General features: G+C 36.3%; 1 long non-coding RNA gene across 3 annotated transcripts; it reads left to right on the plus strand.

Moving 5' to 3' along the window:
- The first annotated feature begins 50 nt into the window (after nt 1–50).
- Nucleotides 51–14596, plus strand: LOC135408367 (uncharacterized). 3 transcript variants are annotated; one of them, XR_010427550.1, is made up of 4 exons: nt 51–3299; nt 4239–4338; nt 6930–7107; nt 14229–14596. It is a non-coding gene; the product is annotated as an uncharacterized LOC135408367 (long non-coding RNA). The 3 variants fall into 3 exon arrangements; XR_010427549.1 differs by having other exon boundaries at nt 51–4338; XR_010427551.1 differs by lacking the exon at nt 14229–14596 and adding an exon at nt 7675–7844 and having other exon boundaries at nt 51–4338.
- The last annotated feature ends 6583 nt before the right edge of the window (nt 14597–21179 follow it).

The following is a 21179-nucleotide window of genomic DNA, read 5'->3' on the forward strand; positions in this document are numbered from 1 at the left end:
GTTAAGTTTAATAGATTCTACTAGGCTGTCATTATAAAATTACATGCATAGCAAACAGTTGGATTCTTACATTTATAACCCGATTTATTATTTCTGAAACTGAAATTAAACAATACTGTGTATCAGGTATGTGCAGCTTGAGCAAATGCTGTGAGAAGACATTGATTATCATTCTAGTCCTCTGATTCTTTTCAGTATATTATTGTTCATTTTGTCAAATTTTGGTGATTTGTTATGTTTTCCAAAATTCATGTAACATCGATTCATGTATATATATATGTGTATATTTATGTACATGTATATATATTTATAAATAGACTCACATATGCCTATAGAATATGAGTAATTTGAAGTTGAGTAATATGAGTATCCTCAGTCATATCAATGCTGGGATTTTGAAAATGTCTTGTTATGAAATCAAACTGTATACTTTGAGTTAATTATTGTGGTCATTGTGGTTCCCCTTGCCAACTAGATGTAAAAGGCTATTTCATTTTTATGCTGCTTAATGGGGATGATTTTTGTCTTCATTTCATACTTGATGACAAAACCATTTCATTCAAGACTTCTGCCTAAGTAGATCTTTAAGCAAGAGTCAATAGATGGCGATAATACTTGTAAGAATAATACACTTTTTAAAAGTAGTGTTTCCAAAATGAATGTTTTAAGTATCAGTGGGGTTTTTTTAGAATGGTGGGGGTTTTTTGTTTGTTTTGGTTGTTTTATTTGTTTTGTTTTGTGTTTTTTCTTAAGTTGTAAAGCAATTACAATGAACTGCTATTCAGTTCATTGTGTTATTCTGCTTTAATTTCCCTATATAGAGTCAGCTTTGAGGATGATAATTTTTCTGTTGTCCACGTACCTGATACAGTTGACAGAGTATATTTTTCACCAGTTTAGATCCAGCAATAGCTGATTTTGTCTTAGCTGTGGATGAAATTCACTTTCTTCTATGCCAAATGGAGTTAAACCTAAATAATATTTCCTTGTGACAGCTAATGACACCGTCCTGATGAATCAGAAATCTCTCATGAGCTTTATTTTCTTTTTTTTTTCTGATTTTTTCCACTGTTGAAGTGTGTTATCTTGTTTCAAGTATTAATTATAAGCAGTCTTTGCTTTAGTGTGTCAGTGGAATCATTTATAACGTGTTGTAGTATTGCCTGTTCAACTTAAACATTCTGCTGAGGCCGTGTTGATATTAAATCGTGTTTGCGTGTCCTTTATGAAGGATGAGTCTTTCTATGCTTTTCTACTTTACAAATGCAAATTTAAAGACAATTTGTTTCATTATTCTTTCTATTTTGTAAAGTCAGAGGTAGTAGTGGTCCATTAAATGTTTTCATTGCTGATAAAGCTTCTTTTGCTCTTGGAAGATTCTTTTGCTAAAAATAGTTGCATTCCTGTAACCATATGCTCAGTGCTTTTCACTCATGAATTTTCCAGGTGATGATAGGGCTCTCCCAGCCATAACTATATTGAAAAAGGGAAGTCAGATATCATGGATACCATAAAGTTAACTGCTGTTTGGGTAATGGCTTTATAAAAGCTGTGGTCACTTCCTTTTCAGTATTGCATAGTGCAACTTACCTTTATTGAAATGACAAATAATAGCAACCTGCTCTATGCTTTCTTAAGGCCTAGGAGGTCTGAATACAGAAAGAAGCACCTTTTTGTTTAACAATAAAAATTGTGATAGCCAGTAGTTTTTTTGAAACACCTAAGACTCCCCAAAATAAATTTGTCGATATCACTAAAGCAATGCAGTATTTAAGGATATAAAAATACAGCTGTTATAAATATGACAGTAAGTAAGTCTTGATGATATAGAAAAGAAAGACACATAAATGTAACAGGAAACATTACGGCAAAAAGAGTATAACCACAATAAAGAATTACTAGTGAATATACTTAAATTAGGCTAAAATGTCTTTCTGTGACTAAAAAAATATAAGGCAAAAGCAGCAATTTACAGTCTGGTAGTTTTAGCAGAGCTCACTGAAAATGAATGAAACCTGATTACTCCCTGTGTTGTACTATTGGACAGATTTGCAGTGAAGTCTGCTTTAGGTTTGTAGCTATAAAGGTTTGGTTGGTAAGCTGGAGGTATATAGCATTGCTTAATTACTGAACAAATCACAACCCCTGGCTCTTTATATTTCAGTACAATAAAGTTTTCTTTTTCATCTCAGTAATTTTCAGATTTTTATGTTGTTTTGCCTGGTTAACATTGCAGACTAGGGTTTGCTCTAACTTTGTAAAATCCATTGGGAACCTCTCACTGGCCTTAGCTTATGCAGTATCTCACCAAAATCATACTACTTCAAGCAGAGCTGTGCTGTGCACAGAAGTGGAAGGAGTCCTGGGAGCAGCAATATTCCCAGCTCCAAATGCTCTGTGGTGACAGAACGTCACGGAGTCCGTGCAGAGGGAGAACAGTGAAGTTCCACAAGTGCTTGCTGGCAGGATTTTTACATGAACAGCTGTGACTCACAATTTCTCCAAGTCCCTCTCTCCAGCTGAGAAGGCATTTCAGGTCACCAGATGTACAATTACCATTCTCACAGGAGCTAAGCAGACAGTTTCTGACTTTCTAGAGCAGTGTGCTTCTTGTCAATCACAGACTTCTGCACATTCACAAAATACTTCCTCCTGAAGGTCTGTCAGATGACCAAACCCCATGTACTACCTTAGACTCCCTAGAGAATTATCCTGCCTCCTCAAGAATCTCTGTGGAGGGGGGGAGGAAAATGGTTCAGGTTTGCTAAATGGACATAATTCTATATATTTTTCACACACAACACTTTTATATCTCATATTACACACACTATCTGGATCTGATAGGGGAACGATATTTATTTAATAGATACACTGTTTAGTATTTGCTACTCATTGGCAAACAAAACTTACATGTAACATGATGATTTGTTCAGACACTAGTGTGAACACTGAGTAGACATTAGGGAGAGACATAGAAGTGGCAGACTAAACAAATGTATTGTGAGTGAAAAACATAGGATTGAACACGTTCCCATAAGAGGAATGAGGGAGAAATCAAAAGCCAAGCATAATGCACAGAAGAGTTATCTTCTTATAGTAGTTCTATTACATGATCTAATTTTGAAAGGAATTCTCAAGTTTCAGCCTAGAAAATGTGTTGCAACAGTTGTTGTTTGGATTTTTTTTTTAGTTGGTGTAAATTCTAAAATGTACAGGGTTTTAATTCAGGCCAGTGAAGGAAATAAGTAGAAGCTTTCCAGTTTCTGCCATTCCGTGCTACTGGAGAAGATGAGATTAAGGTACATGCTTAGTACATGACTCAAAACTCTTTATTGAGAGAAATTAGATTATTTGGTTCTCTCTCTTTCTGTTTATCTTTCTTTTCCCTCCTAAGTAAATGCTAATTCTAGGTTCTTCATAAGACAATACTGTATGGAAGAGCTACAGTCACTGTATAGAATTCCAAAATCACATGCAACACACATTGAAGAAAACCACAGGAAAGTCTGAATTTTCACATGTGGTTTCCTAAAAGAGACAGTGGCCACCACTAAATTCTGGAAATTCCCAATAAGATTCATGAATTTACTGTATTAATACAGAGACAGAAGTAATGAGCTGAAGACAAAAAGAAAGTTAGACACTCTAGAAATAAATTACAGATGTCATTCTGTAAAACCTGCATTTAGATGGGGTTGTGCAAATTATCTTTCAGTTGGGAAGCTTATGCCTGCCACAAGCAGTAAACTTAGCAGGTTCTTCAGCAGTGTCCTTTGTATTGAGGGAGGCAGAAAAGCTGACAGTGGAGATGGTGCTGTCTTGACAAGACTGACTGCCTGAGATTGCATGGCAGTATGTTGTACCCATCTCTCATGATTTTTGTTTCTAGAGGCAGGGGCTGTCTTATTTTTTTTCTCTGTATTCATACACTGCTTAACACAGTGGCTTCTGATAGATGACAGGGCCTCCTAGGTGCTGTAGTAACATAAGCAGTAATTATTAAACTTTGGTCATATTATGCTATTCTGGTGCTGGTCCTCCCAGGAACTTCATAAACCACCATGAAGCCTTCCTGGAGAGGTGGGACAAGTGCAAGTGTACAGTTAGCCAATTATCATAGGACAATTGACATTTCCACTCTTTCCTAAATCAGATGTAATTTCATTTAGGTTTTAGAAGAGTAGGCCTCAGTGGTGAAATGCAAATATAGAATTGATGGCATATCAAATTGTTTCTAGTGGTCTCTGTTGTACTTGTCCCAGCTGTGGGAAAAGCATATGGATGCAGCAGCCTGAAACCAGCACGCTGGGAGAGAGGAAGGGGATCTAGACCATAGAGGTATGAAGCACTGTCAATTTTCTTAATTTAGGTCAGCTACAAAAGCAGTGGGAATCAATGGCAAAGCACACATTTCTTCCTCGCAGTTCCTTCTTTCAGCTCTGTGCTTCCCATCTATTGCATTAAGTGCTTTACAGGGCATTGTGATAGGAAAAGACCATGAGAGTGAGTGAGCTGGATCAGTATTCTAACTTTGTAGGTAGAGACGAGATTATGAGAAGCTTTAGCAGAGGGAATGGCGTAGCTGTGGATCCTGTGGATCTGCAGGTGACTGAAGGCCCATGCCATTATATTTCATGGAGAAGTTTTCACTCCTTGTGAAACTGAACAAGAGAAGAAATTTCATTTCTTGCACATGAAAAGTACAGATAATATTATATAGAGAGCTTGTTGTTTTAAATAAAGAACTAATATTTTTATGTACGTTCTGGGAATATGCAGTCTTGTATTGTCTAAGAATAACGATGGAAGGATATTAACAATTCTGCTTGCTGTAAACCAGTTCAAGCTTCTGGAATTGATTTAGCCACCTCTGTCTGCTCTGAAGTCCACAGCAACTATTGACTGAAAGGGCAGGGAAATGAAGAAATATGAAAGGAAGCTTGAAACTAGTCTTTCACTTCGGCAGCTTCTGCTATCAAACACCAGCTGAACCAGGAAATCAATATAAGCATTCAAAATGCAAATCTTCAATAGATAGAAATACTGTTTCCTCTAACATACACATAACTCAATCTGTAAAAGTAAAGAACTGTGGACTTCTTGGCAAAGAATTTGTTCTAAAAGAGTTTCTGAGTTCTGTTGCTTGCTACTTTGTATTATTAATTGCTGGTAATCTGTTCCCACCTTCTTTTATTAGGATGCAGTTCTTCCTTAGATGGATGTTCTATTGTAATTTTTTTCCTTGGAAGACTGTGAAACTTGTAGGGTGCTTCCATGAGGGTTTATGTCTTGGAACTAAAGCAGGATGCAAAAAGAAAAACATCCTGAAACTTCAGTAGGGCATCAAAAGAGGAGCGTCATAGAACTGAGGAAGGAACTTTGTTGAAAATTTGCAAATATTCCCAACTGGTGGTTAATGCTTCCAAAACTAGAGCCAAGAAAAACCCCAACATTGTGCTTGTTGTGCTATAGTTAGATACAAGCTGGGAACTCACATCAGTATTTTAACAATGTAAATTACATTGCAGTGGACTGTGTTTTTAAATTGTTGAGATAAGAATGTTTTACAAGTGGTTATTGCTTATGATGAGATTTAAGAACTTATGCAACAGCTTCTATCCATTTCCTATAATAAGTGGAACAGTGCTAGTGTAGAATTATAAAATAACATATCCCATGCGTCAGGATGTCAGTAGGTGCTAGACAGAGTATCATGGGACTGGTACAAATTTATGAAGGATATCACTGTGACCCACGAGAAAGAAGTTGTTAGTGTGAGAAGATGAAGTAAACTTGATACAAACAGGAAAGTGGATACGCTGTTGTGTTAAAATGTTTATAAATTTTCCTTCTCTATAGAATAATGATAAATAAAAAGTTGTGTATTTTCATTGTAGTATACCTACCTTTTTTTTACTGTGAAAAAAGAAAAGAGCACAAACAAACCTTTAAAGTGCTGTTTTGCAAGTGCAAAAATAATGTCTTAATTGGAATAATGTCTTAAAGGAATTGTGGAAACATTTCTACTTGTTATTCCAGGATCTTCACTTTTGGATTAACTCTACTACCAGTACTCTTGTAAATGAAAATCTGTATCAATGTCCTTGGGATTCCTGCAAATTATCAACAGATATTAAGAACTGATTGCATTTTCTCTTTTTAGAATCATCTTGATCCAGACCAACAACTTGGGGTTTTTTCTCCTGTATGAAGTGTTAATTTTGCTTGAAGTATTAAGCATATTTCAATGCTGAAAAGACTCGTTCATGAACACCAGCCTTCTGCATGCTCTTTTACTTGAATTTAAATTTTTGTGAGCCTCCACAGGACTCCAAAGTCTCAATTATGAACCTATATGGTTAACTAAAAATGCAGAAGTGGTCCTATTTACTTCAACATGAAAATAAGAAGAAAGGTTTAAGTGTGTGTTGGAGTACTGTAGGAATCAAGATTTTTTTCTGATTTATTGTGAAATATTGATCATTACACAGACTAAATCTAGACTGGCTAAAATATTTTGGGCGGTAGACAAAGTACTCGTGGGATATAAAGAAATAATTCAGTTGGTAATTTTTAGTGGCTGTTCAATAATGAGACACTCAGATAAGTAAATGTTCAGCAGATCAATAGACAGTGTTTTATATCTAGGCCTTGCAAGTTGTATCTTCAGTTTGATATTGAAACTATTTTTATTTTATTTTATGTTTAAAAAAACCCCTTTAGTGCATTATGTGTTTTTGTGGTATTTAAATATATTTGTCAGAAGTGTGGGAATAAAGTTGTAATATTCAAATGTCTTCATCTAAACTGGACATTACAAGGCAATTCAAACTGGAAATTAATTATCTTTAACAAAAAGCAATTACAGCTTTTTTATATTACAAAATATTTTCATACGTGCAAATTAAGCAAATATGTATTTCTCCTAGGGAGAAGGAGGAAAGAATAGAGCTCCAAATTTTTTAAGTTAGTCCTGTCAGAATCCAGGCTCCTAACATGGGACATTTTCATCCTGTCCTAGAGGAAATGTGAAGTCTTTTCTGGAATGGAATGGAATAAGGAGAAAGACAAGAAAAACAGATGGCACTGTATTGCTAGGAACAAGAGGTGAGCAAGAAATAATCATGATGATGAATTTGAGGGTGAGGTTCTGTCTTTGTAGGTTTCTCTAAAACTTTGCAGTGCTGAGAATCTGCAAGAAATAAAAGATTGCAGTGATATCTCTTCTTGCTGACAAGAGTTGTGGTAAGGGTGACATATGGTATGTTAAGAGAAAACAGTGGCCAAGTTGCTTTCATTTTCAATGTACTTTAGAAACCTTTTCAGCATAAAAACCACTGTGACAAGGTTGTCTCAACTAATGTTAACTGCAGAGCAGCCATTTTAACTTCCCAACACATCTCATCTATAGCCATCGATTATTACGTGAATTCTGTTATTTCCTCTAGTATACTGATAGTGCATGACTCGTGGGATCTTTTAATAAATAGGTAACAAAATACGTAATAAGTCAATACAGACCTGATGATTTATCCGGGAGATACCAGCAGCTGGGAAATTCGGTTGTTGTTTTAGAAGCAGACCAGCAGATGGTGCTCGAAAATTAGTCGCAGCATAACTGAGTTGTCATGGTGAATTTTCAGTTCATTTTTTTTCTGTTTTTGTTCTTTATAGTACGACTATTACACATATTTCTGAATTAAATGGAAGTGTGAATAAGGATGGAAGAACAGAATACCCAACACTTTTTGGAAATCAGTCTCTGAATTCTTACTATTTTTTTCCTAGCAATAATTGTTTGTTTTAATTTTGTCTTTTATCTTATTATATTAATTAGTTTCAGTTCAAATGCTAACAGTTTTATCTTAAAACTGAGGTGGTTTGTCTGGTAGATTTAAGCATAATTGTAATAATATTTTAGCAGTGATGGTAGATGCAGATAGTTATTGGTTGCTTTTCGAATAAAATCTCTGCTTGAGCTGAAGTTAAGCTCCAATGATACAAAATAATCTTAAGAGCCTTGGAAATTTTATACTCAATACATTAACCATAAAACCTTTGCAAATGAGAAGATTCAATGTTAATTTGATATTCAGAAAGTAAGCATTGGCCTGTGTTAAAATGCAGTAAGCTTAACATGCTCTGCTATCCTGCTATGTCCCAGTCTGTGGCTGTGACAACCTGTTGACATGCTATATTCTAGATTCTGCAGATGGTATGCCCAGGTACTTTGAAACTTGGCAGCTTTACAGTCCCTGCTTTCTTGGATATTTCACTTGCAGACACCTTGATAAATGTCCACTTCAGTTTATGCAACAGAGTGTGAAAATGAACCTAACTTGGGAGCTGTGTAAGCCCCACCCAAGGTGGATAGTCTGTTTTTAATTAAATATATTGGCAAGTTGATGAAGAAGTTTGTTTGAACAGTAAAAGCTTAACATTGGCAGTAACTGCCTTGAGGTAGCTGTGGTGGAAAGGAGAGAGAGATTTGACAAAACACCAAAAAAGTGACAAGTAGTGTAGTGGTGGTGGCATTTTATGAGGGAGGGATGATTTAGATTGGTCTTGGCCAGGACAGGGATGTGATATACAAATGCAAACTTGTATATCAGGGCAGACAGCTGTGCAAGTCACTACTAATATAAGTCTGTGACAAGTAACAAAGTTTGGGATACATAAATTCCAGGAAAATGCAGGTAGTGTGCACTACAGTGGAGTTTGGGAGGTAGAAATTTTATATGTGCATACACACAAAAGAAAAACAACCCGTGCATTCTTTGGAAAGGAGAAAATGCACTTTAGAAACAAGAAAAACTTGCCGAACAATATGCAAATAAACAAGGTATTTGTCTTTGTTTCTTGCTGTTAAGCCTATTGTCATAGACTTACTCTTAAAATAAACTTTCCATTAGTGTTTCAATGGATGCATCAGGGAAGAAAAGATTTTTCTATTTATTGTTAAGTTGCATATAAAAGGAGGCACCTTATTACAGGACCTTTGGAAAAGCATTTTCAAGTAATCACAGCTCCCATAGTTGATCTGCACACTCTTCAGTTGGTGCTCAGCACACCTGCAGTATCCATGAGAAACATGTCTCTGTTAAGTTTTCTGCTGGAAGATACTGAGATTGCTGCATTTCCAGCAGAAAAAAAAATTAAATTACTAAAATATTAATTATGATTTAACTCAAAATTGTGTGCACATACATACCATGTGATTTTCATGGAACTCAAGTATATGTCTTCAGACCTCTGATAGACCGAGAATGAATCAGACTACCCAGAAAGTCCAAAGCCATGCATGTGGACCTGACTGACTTTCAGGTATGCTGTAGGCATGAAGAGAAAAAGAAAGCTATTGTTGTAACTGCTAGTGTCACAATAATCCATTTTGGAAGTTATGTATGCTGTGACATGTCTTTGAACTCAAAGCTGATCAAATAGTTTTCTATTCCTCAGTTCTTATTCTGAGGATAGATGAGCCTCTTGTATATAGAACACTTCTCTTTGCTTTCTCAAATATAGGAATGAAGTAATTTGTTCATGTTTTCAGTGAACGGACAGGCATTGTAACGGTGTGTATTGATTTTGTGGACTGTATGCAACACCTGAACTTCCATGGCCAAGTTAGGGACAAGTACAAGCAAGTGATTTATCTATACATCTAGAGCCTTTGAATACAGCTATTGCTCTGTACTGCACATGAAGTTAGAGCTGCAGCTCATGTGCAGCTTGAAGTCAAGGCCATTTATTAGTCAATCTACCCCAAGGCAAGATGCTTTGGGCATGTTCTCATGGAAATGGTCAGGAGCTACTGTGGAAACAAAAAAATGATGGTGACTATTAAAGTTAAGCAGTCTTTCTCTGTCACACTGCCATCCTTTCTTGGGTTTGATTTTTAGTACTTTTGTTGCTTTGTACTGCACTTCACATGGTGTCCATCAGCCTTCTTATTCCAGTAAAGACTCTGTTTAAAAGCCTTGTTTCCTGCTCTGAATTTGTAATAGTCTTCAAACAGTTTCATTCACATTCATTCTTGGCTAAGGGATGAGATCATTCTTCTCTTAAACAGAGTGAATATATTTATATTTTTGTTGATCTCATCCACAGTAGACTTGGTCAGTCAGAAAACCAGCATGAATATGCTGAGATGGAGGTCATCGGGCTGAATGTCACAGAGTTCAGGCATGCAATAGTTGCTGACTGCTGTTTTTCTGTGAAGAATAGGAGATTGCTGTGACAGAGGCTCTGAAACCTCTGGCAATATGTAGTGGACAAAGACAGCAGCAGGCTCAGAGCAGGCCTATATAAACCTAGTGGTTTAGCACCTTTTTTGATAACAGCTTCAACAGGAAGCTGTTTTCACCTGATGCTTATGGGCCACCCAACATATGATGCCCCCACACTAAGCTGGCCCTTCAGGAAAATGCAGTATTGATTATCTCAAAACCTCGCTCTTGCAGTAGGTTATTGAGGCTTTAGAGAGAGTAGCCTGGTCTCTAGATCAAATGGCACAGAATTATTTGTATCCACAATATGCATTAGTTGGCCCTATATGTCGCCTGGGTAAAATAGCATACTGCTCTGGCTCTAGGCATAATTTGTGTGTACATGCATATACATGTGTGTGAGAGAGCTCAAAGTATTTAGAACTATGGGAAGGATACATAGCACCTCCTGGGACTGGTAAAAGACTTATAGCTAGCTTTATACAGAGGATATGGGAAAGAATACTGGTTAGTACAGTCAAACCACACCAGGGTTCGATCTTTTTCCAGGTTCCTGTCTAATTCAGCAATATAGACACAATCTGCTTTTGTGACTGGTGAAAAGTGTGGGATAGATGATCAGCTGTCTATCAACAATACCAGGAGATGCCTCTGTACCATTTACAGTTTTCAGACAATGTCAGAACAGGCTAATAAGGACTAATATAGACCTGTTTATGTAGTTCCTTCTTAATAAACAGACAGGCTGAAATTAATTCCAGAATTATAGCAGTTCTGTGTTCTACCTGCAGAGGGCATTCATACTATTCAGTTCATCATTCCTATCCAATTGACAGGGAAGGGATTATTTACAGTTATCTCAGTTAAGGGTGCATGAATCAGGAGCTTTATGATACTTGGTTTACTGAACATACCTGACGTCCGTGAAGACACTGAGAACCTATAGCTGCGTGTATATGAAACAGCTGAAAAATGCAGTTGTGAGAAGAGTTGTAAGAGAGGGTTAGACATTTCCCTAAGCAAAAGTACTTTGAGCTTGCTGAACTGTTTTGTTCATTTTAGTTATAAAGTGTTTTAAGTTATTCTTATTATTAATTTCTAACCCTTTGAACTTTAATAATTTTTACGCATAGTTTGTGCCCAGTGCAAAACTCTTAAACTCCTCCTTAATAAAGTTATGCCACAAACGTTGCACAGAACTTGCACAGAGCAACAAAAGTTACAAATATGAAAATTTTGGAAAAGACGTAATGAAATCAATCTAGAATGTAGAAAGGTGATATTTTGTTTTCTTGGAATGAAGAAGCATAAGAGGAAAAATATCATTTTTTCAGGGCTATTAATCAAATATTTTTCAAAGTATTTGTTTCAGTTTTAAATTTATTATGAAAATGATCATTGTTCATGAAGAGGGAGCATGCCTCTTTGGCAGGCTCAGGAAGTATCTTCATAAAGGATCTCCCCATCCTGGAAGTGGCAAGGGTAAGGAATGCAGACCAGCTGGAAGAACAGGTCTGAGATATGGTAACCCAGGCCCATTGTATCAGACAATGGCAACTGCTGAACAAACACTGGCAGGGCAGTATTATTCTGTACAAAAGACAAGCTGAAGCACAGAACACTTAAGAAAGTATTCATGAGATAGTTGTTGATCCTTGGATGGCTCTGGAAGTGAAGATGGCTGTTAGAAAGTTAGCAGTCTCTAACAGTTGAAAATAGAGCTTTAAGAAACAGAGGAACAAGAGGAGTCTGCCTCTTTTTGAGACTAGGCATTCTACTTTTGGGGATTCATTCTTATCACAAGGTGTAAGTCAATATTCTAGGAAGTCCGTATTCATTATGTCAAAGTGACTATGAAGTATATAATTGAGAATCCAGGGCACTGAGATGAGAATAAGATGCTTGTCAGGAAGGTCATCTTTGGCAGCAGACACACCTGTATTGCAGAACACGGTACTGCTAGAGCTGCAGCTTCCCTTCATGCAATAATCCAGCGTGTATTCATGAAACTGAGAGTGACTGAAAGCTGTATTCCAACTTCTCGGTGCCTGATAGCTCTCCCCTTAGATGCATATATTTCTGTAGTCTCTTTATACTGTCACAAGCTGCTTGACACACAGCTTTCTCCTCTGAACTCTCATCAGCTCTCTGACAAAGCTTATTGAGTATTCCTTAGTGGAACTTACATAATAAATATTTGAGTGCACTCACTGCAGATGGTGTGCTAAGACTTGATGCTCTCAATCATATTTTTAATACAGGGGCCTTTCTGCTTATTCACACTTCCAGTAAAAGGGTTTATGAGCCTTAACAATTTTACGTGTGACTAGGGTTACAGTGATTGCCAGGTGGAAGAAATTCAGGAAAACTTTTCTTGCTGACTGACACAGAGATCTCTTTCTGTAGAATCCACCCATCCTTACAACAGGCTATATTATATTAGGCTTATGGTGCCTAGTGCATATATCTAGGTATGGGAGCATAAAAAATACTCTTAGGTCAGTTGGATGAAATTTTGCTAGAGGGATTAAATTGCAATAGTTACCTGACTTTTGTATGCCCTTGGGTAGTGAAAGGGAGGACTGGAGGAGTTGTTGGAACTTGCTGTTTGTTGTAAGTTTGGCAAGGGATCTTATTTTCTGTGTCATGTATTGCAGATTAAACACGAGTACTATTCAGGCAGGATCTGCTGGTGAAGTAGATCCTGAAGCAAATGAGAGGTGAGATTTCTAGCAGAATTTGGAAAAGGCATTACCACCCTGTGCCTTTTCCACCAGTTCCATGGTGGCAATCATAAAAAAGTTAAATAGATTAGATTAGATTATAATTCCACTAGTCCAAATAGGTCACGTTTTTTGTCATGCCTATTATGTAAATTTGAGGGTTGACTTCAGAGTTTTTGAGATGACTTTTACAATTCAGTAAAATCTCTGTATTTTTTCATTGGACAAATTAATAATCTCTGGAAAGTATATTTAGTCTCGATGAGAATTCTCACCAAAAAAATGATAAACTGTACGCTAAGCTAAAACATATAGCACAATCATGTCCTGAGGTTTTTCTGTAAGTTCCAGCGTGCTTTTTTCATACCTTGCTTTTACCAGCTACTAATTTTCTCCTTCAATAATTTAAATCTTTTCTGTTAATCTGTAACTGATGTAGACTGTTTGGAAATGAAATGCTACAGTTCTAATCAGATTGCAGTCTGATGGCATTTTGCAATGTGTGATACTCGCTGGTATCTGGTGCAACCTGGAGAGATCTCTGGAAAGGCCAGTTTGCTGGGTAAACACAAGGAGTAAGCTCTGTTGCACAGAAGGATTTAAGAAATATTATTTCACTTTCTTCTCCCCAGCATCAGGTTAAATTTCTCATGGCTTTAGCACATTACAGATTTGTAGCGTTCTCTGTCATATCATACTGAACTTGGATACCTTTTCTGTGCTGTACTTGTTTTTTACTTGGATGATATTTGATTTGCACGATCATCAGAGAAAGCTTACAGATTTTAGTCATTTTTAAAGTTACTATGTACAGCGTAGATTCCTGTTTCTAACAATTAGCTACACGTAGTTGCTACAGCTCTTGAGAGAAGATCCTCTTTACAGTGACCGCGATAATGAATTCTGAACGCTACCCTCGCTATCTCCCCCATGTTCTATTTTGCTGAAGATTGCGAAGCACTTTTTTTCTTATCATAAGGCCCAGATGTCTAGGATTCTTTCACAGAAGTAACTTTCAAAATATATCTCATGATTTAATTCAGAGTTAAGAAGAGAGACTTAGTTAAAACTAGAAAAATGGACATCTGTAAGGGCAGAACTTCAATACATTACAAAACTGTTACTCTGAAATCTGCCTCCTGGCTTTTTTTCTCCTTCAGCATTGTGATTCAAATCTTTCTCTGAACTAAAACTGTGTTCAAAAGTTATATTGAAAGAGCCATCAGTTAGGGGTGATCTTTGCAATGATCAGTAATTTTTATTGGTATCCTTCCAGGCACATACATAGTGCAGATGGAAATTCTGGTACAAATTCGCTCAGAAGATAGGACAGCAGTTCTCAGCTGTCTGCCTTGTGCAGGTGAACAGGCACGATTTTCTGATTGAAGTCTCAGCAACAGCTATGCATGAGAAAACCTGCTGTATGTAGCATTAGGACATAAAGTCTTAATAAAATACAAAATATGCAAGATAGTATTACATCACATATAAAACGAGGTACATATTGTCCACAATAATAACATTTATTAGGAAAAAGAAAGAAAAAATTAAAAAGCTTCCACATAAATTTAAAATAGCTTAAGATAATTCCCCCTTACTCATTATTCCCTATCCAAGTGATCCCTCTCTAAGTCTAGTCTTTTACCTGCTTTTGTGAAGTAATTTAAAGAGAAATGGAGACTTAAATAACTATGACCTTTGAAAAATGAGACTTCTTAACAACCTTGAAATCGCCTATGCTTGAACCTTGAAATATCAGGTAAATTTGCAACCCTAAGAATCACAAAGCATTTTGATCTTGCCCTTGAAGTCAGTAGGTTGTGACGTCCATTGTGTCTGTGTGTTCTGCATTGTTGAGTCAGTAGAATAGGGTAGAATAGGTTCTCTTCTTTCTAGAGAGTAATTTCTGTTAGGTTTAACTGGAGAAGCAATACATGTTTCTGTGATGTGACTCTTAGAATACAACAGATTCACTTTTGTTGTTTGCTTTGCTTTCAACAGAACATATATTTAGTCTGATCCACAAATCAGAAGCATCATATTAACTGTATAAGATGTATTCAGGTTAACTAACAGCAGTTTAAATCTTTATGAATTAGAGTTTACTTTTTGTCAGCTGAAAATTTATTTTGTAACAGATATAATTTATCATAAGGATTTTAAAACTGTTATTTTATTGAAAGACATAAGAAAAAATTAATTTTATATTCAGTAATTCCAACCAGAAATTGCAGTTGTCTAGATAATTAGGAATTTAGTTGTCTCTGCCATTTCAGTTTGAAGTAAATAAATTCTGATTCACATTCACTACCTTTCAGGTTTACATAGGAATGATCCTACTTGATGCAACTGCATCATTTCTATTCTTTTCATACATTAAGACAGTAACAAATTTGATATTTTGACTCAGACTGTTGGTCAAAGTTATCAGATCTTGAAAAGTACCATCATTAAACTCTTTTAGTCTTCACTAAGGATGAGATTGTGGCAAAATTCATATTGCACTTTTCTTTATCCACTCTGCATTTTTTTCATCAGTGGCACATGAAGTGGAAAAAAGATGGCTTGGAAAAGTTAAAAAGAAGTAACAGATATTATTATTGTTGTTGTTGATATAACTATTGTAATAGTTATACAGTCTATCCTGATAGTCACTCTGATCTAGAGAGGGCAGAGTGACTTGGGGATTAAAGCCTCAGTAAGCAAGGTTAACCCTCTGTCCAGCCCAAGGGCATTATTTTTACTTGTGCTATGAATTTGTTCCTGCACCTTTGTGTTCCTTAACCATGTAATCTGGCCTTGCCAGACATTTTTACCTGTTGATTCTCTTCCTCTCATCTCAGTCTTCATATTTTATGCTGGAAAATGTCATGTTTCCTTTTAACCTTGATAATCTCAGTCTATGATTTAAAACAATTTCCTTCTGCCCTCACAGGAATCTATCGTCTGAGTCACTGTGCAGCTTTATCTTCCTGTTCTTTTTTCATTCTCTTTAAATGTTTCAAAAATTTTCTGCCCTTGGGCCAAGGATCGTCTAAGGTGCATCTCGAATTACTTAAAAAGGGGTTATGCAGCAGGGTTCTGTCTGTAAAATCCAGAGATAAGAGTTAGTTCACTTAAAAAATGGTTGTGTGACTCAGCTCAAATTGATTTCATGTTGATCAGAGTCAACAGCTGCCTATTTCTCAAATGTAGTTTCATAAGAAATAAAATGATTAAAAAAAAAAAGAGTACAAGCCATTTAAGGATACATTTTATTTCCCCTTTATCCTGCCTCTACATCTGGGCAGCTCAACCCTGTTTCTGTCTTTTCTCTTTAACTGTTTGGCCTAAATAGACTCTGATGCATTTAATTAGCATATACATGTTTATTTTTGTGAATCTTAGCCTGGAATGAAGCCCAAGAACTTGTATTTTACTATAATGGCCTGACTTCTAAGGATCAACCCAGTCAATAAGCATTTCATACACTGCTAGGGAGAGATAAAACATCTCCTTGTCCTTCTGCCTTCACTTTCAGGCACACTGACCTCAAAGTTGTTAATGAGGCCATTCAGATCACCACTTTACATAGAGCTTCTAAAGTCAGTACCCAAGCAAGTCATTTACCAGAGCTATAATTTACCTTCTAACACCACCAAACTGCCTTTACCAGCTCTTTGAATGCTTAAGTGCTTGAAAGGTGTGGTGCGTTACAATGTAAAAAACAAGACCGAAGGCAAAATCTTGAAATAGTAATTACAGTAAGTTCAAAGAAACCACATACATCTATAGCATTCTTTTGCCTTTATTAAAAAATGAGGCCTTTCTGTTTTCAAGTCAGACCACCAAATATATCTAAAGAACCACAGAACATAAGAATAGCCTTTCAGTGTCAGACTGAATGTCTTATCTAGCCTGGTATCCTGTCTCAGACAATGTCCAAAAATGGATGTTGAGGGAACACTATAAATGAAGGGAAAGCATGTATACTTCCATAAATATTCCTATCATCAAGCAGTATGTGGTTCAGGAACTTCCTGAGCCAGAGATGGTGCTTTGTATTTAAGAACTCTTGATGAATTTCTTTCCCATTGACTTGCCCAGTCTTCTCCAGGAAGAGATAGGGGAGATAAAATAAGTGCTCTTTTAATTTTCTAACCTTTAGTTCTGAGAAAAACACTGGACCTATTCCACAAAGTCAGAAATAGCTATAGTGCTGTTACAGCAGCTCAGTGACCTATGGCTTCAGGTAGAATGACAATGGCAATTTCCATCTCATGGAATAAATGTGTGATGCTGGAGCTGCACACTGGTCATGGAGTGGGACTGACTGATGCATTCAAAATCGTTTTGCCATATTTAGTTGAGTTCTTCTTTCCAAAGAAAAAGCTTAAAAATACCTTTAATTAGCTACTTAAAAACTGAATCTTTGGATGTTTTAATTGTGCGGTTGTACTGCTATGAACAGAATTTTGCAGAGTCTTCTAAATCTGGTCTAATGCCCAAGTCATACTGGGTGAGCTAAGGGCATTTCTTTTGCTGATTCCATTAGAGCATTTAAAGCTCTAGTCTAGCTTTTTTTTTTTTTTTTAACTTTATTTTTAATGAAAATATTTGGACAATTTCATGCAACCTTTGTCTCTGATTAGTACACAGTACCTAACTAGAGGGAACTAATAGATGTTAATGTAGAGTAAAAAGCAACATAAACTGCTGCACGTATATATAGTAATGAGCATGTGAGGATTCTAAGTTATATTTGTATTTATGCCATAGTAAACAGAAAAAATCCAAACTAGATTTTTCCCTCCTGACTGTGTCAAGATAGAAATGAATTTTCCAAACTGTGACGTATTCAGTGGAGAGTAAGTGGTGATTTTAGCAGAGCGATTTGGAAGGAAGGAAGGAAGATTGAAAGAACAGCATCTCTGATGCCAAGAAATGTACTTCCCATGGTGTATAGACACAATCTTTCAATGAAAAAAAATGCAAAAACTAATGCTAGAAAATGCTTCATACATTTCTTAAAATTAATCTTAGCTAAAACTTAGCTTCTTAAATTACAAGCATTTCAAGATGCTAAATATATACACTGCAGTTTGATAAATCAATAGCAAATAGGTATGGTTACAAGTTATATTTTTATACAACACACACAAAGGCAAGGCAGCTTTCTCAGTCTGCATTGCTGGCAGCCTATTGTTATGTGTGAGACTATTTTGCTGCTTAATTACCATTTTCTTGTTTACAGGGCAGATACAGTGATATATACTGGTGGATACATACCAGAGAATAAACTTGTGCTAACTTTGAGCTATCCTGAGCTGTGTACTGCTGCTAAGCATAGCCAAGGAGACAAATAACTTCACTTCTACATATCCAGAAACCTGGCTCTGAAATGGAGTTGTTAGCCCGGGCTGAGCTTCACATAGCTGCTAGTTTCAAACTGTCTTTGACAAGTTTGCACAAGCTGTGTTGACTACATATAGATGCTCACTAACAAGGTACTTCTGCAAGGAGACACGGGCAAACTGCAGAAAAAAAGCAGTCAAAGCTGGGCTTTGAAATTACTTGAAATTATTTATGCAAACTCTCAACTCAGATCACTAATAATTATCAGATGAAAACCTCAAAGAATTTCTGCAACTTACGTTTCATCTCCCTCTGATGAGGCTTATACAAGACTTAAAGCCACATTCACCTGTGATACATAGCCTTGGGCTCCTGTCAAATGTGTTTGAAAAGGTTGTGGGAATTATCACAGTTGGTAAACTCTGCCACGTACTCTGACTCAAACCTTCATGCATCTGTTCATGACTTTTATTCATAGGTTTATTGGGAAAAAAAAAAATCCAGCTTTCTAAAAGCTTAGAATGCTAATAATTTCTGGATCTATGAAGCAGCATATGTGCCTACAGTGTGACTTAAATAGAACTTGGTGCTGTGTTGTATTCTTGAAACTGCCAACATATGAAGGTGGAATGAGCCTTTTTTTCCAAAAAAATAATTTCTCCAGGTCCTTAGAATTCACTGTATGCATATATGTGATGAAAATTATCTTTGATTTGTCTGTGCTGAATGTCTCAGTACCATCTTGTGTTTAAAATAGACATGATAAATACTTCCCTTTGGAGCTCAGTCGTTGGGTCCATTCCAGCAGAAGGTCCCCAAAGCACACCTGAATAAGCATGCTGCACATAGAACAGCTTCTCTTTCCTGTTAGCATTGCAGAGGAGGAGCGTCTCTTCCCTCTCCCCATTTATTCAGTTGTCTAATCAAAGCACACAGTTCATAATGTACAAGTTAAGTGTTTAACTCCCTCTCCATGCTTCAAAAGCAGCTTCACATGTGTCACTAGATTTCACTAAATGTGTGTAGCACCTCCAAGGATGTCCAGGGAGCGTTAGCCCTGTAAAGTTACCCAGGCTAGTTCTGAATGAGCTGGCTGAGTACCAAGAGATACATACTTGTGCAGCATAAGTACAATACATTGGCTAATACATCTTGTTTTCATGGCACAGTACAACCACAGCAATATAGATTTCAGGACCTAAGATAACTCCTCTAGCTTAGCTATTGCTACATTTTCTGTATCTCTGTTTAAGAAATTCCCAAATCTCTTTTGGATCTAAGAGTGTTTTTCTACTAGAAAAAGGAGATTATGTTTCTTGTAGTGAGATGATATATGATACAATAAGCTATAAGCTAATGCATTACTAATCAATTGAACAGATACTATGAATGTATTTTTCCTGGAGGTGATTTTCTTCAGAAATATTTTTTACTGTTTAGAGTTTACAGACTTCAGTGTTGAGGATTTTCACACAGCATACTTTCATAGTTATATATGTACATTCTAGGTACACTCTGGAAATTTAGTGCATGGTAGCAATTTAGTGAACTTGCAGTTTCTTCTAAACTCTAGCTAAGACTAACATTTAAATTTATTAATATCTGTCCTTCATTGCAACTACTGTGATTAACATGATTTGAAAGCTTTAGACAAAGCTGTTTTAAAAATAATTAGCATTGCAGTAGGACACTTCACGGCATATGTGATTCTATATCTTAAATCACTCACTACTCAGCATTGTCTGAAGCTTTCTAATATAACTCAAGTACAAAGTTATTCCACATGAATTGTGAAACTCACTAATCGTTGTTTAATGCATCCCCAAAATACTGCTCAACAAACAAAATAACTTAGAAATCATGACACGTAAGTGGTAAAACATTTGGTTTGATGATCCGAAGGCAAAAATAAAATACTAGCAGAGTGAAAACATAATGGTAGTAATGGGAATGCATCATGGTATCATCATGCTGGTCTTAAATATGACCTAAAAGGACAATGTATCTCTAAGAAAGTAAATGCCTGTAATACACACATTAGGAGCAAAAAATATTTGGGACAGTTTTCTGTGTAGTAGTGACTATTGGGAAACCCTATATGAAAGGCAAAAATTACTTAGTCCTGTATCTGACAGTATATGGAGTATCTTTTTGTAGACTTATTTGTACTTCAACTATCAGGCCAAAGCGTTAAACAGACAACTCCATTACTTACAGTTTAGAACAACATGATCCATCTACTTCTCAGGGTGAAGCCTGTCTTTGTGTAGATGGCCAGCATAGATATGACCTATGTATAAATTATTTAAAAACAGCATTAAACATAAGGACTAAATAGCACTGTCTGTGTAACAGTATTTAGATTAGTGGAATTTGTGGGAGTCTGTGGCGCTTTAATTACTGTAATTGGACTCCATTGCAAAGCACTGTATACCTGTACAAACCTACCTGTAGGGTAATTTTAATATTAGTTTGGGTCACACAGATAGGACAGTTTTAACTTGATATATTTTCTACTTTTTCCTTTTGTGGGATGAGAGAAATAATTCTTTTTATATACAAATAGTAGTGATATAACTTAATTGTGTTGCTAACTAGACATGATTTTAGCAAATTGTGTAATGTCCAGGCACTGAGGTTATTTAACATGAGAAATAGAAACTGTATTTTTAACTTCTCTTTGATGGTAATGTTTTACTAATTAGAGATGTTCCCCCAGCTCTTTGGAAGAAAGGTGTTAACAAAATGCTTACTACTCCTCTTGTGTACTTACAGATGAGATCACAGAATCATAGAAGTGTTTAGGTTGGAAAAGACCTCAAAGATCACCAGGCCCAACCATTAACCTGACACTGCCAAATCCACCACTAAACCATGTCCCCAAGTGCCACAT

The sequence above is a fragment of the Pseudopipra pipra genome, unplaced genomic scaffold (genome assembly GCF_036250125.1).
Source record: "Pseudopipra pipra isolate bDixPip1 unplaced genomic scaffold, bDixPip1.hap1 HAP1_SCAFFOLD_372, whole genome shotgun sequence".
NCBI lineage: Eukaryota > Metazoa > Chordata > Aves > Passeriformes > Pipridae > Pseudopipra > Pseudopipra pipra.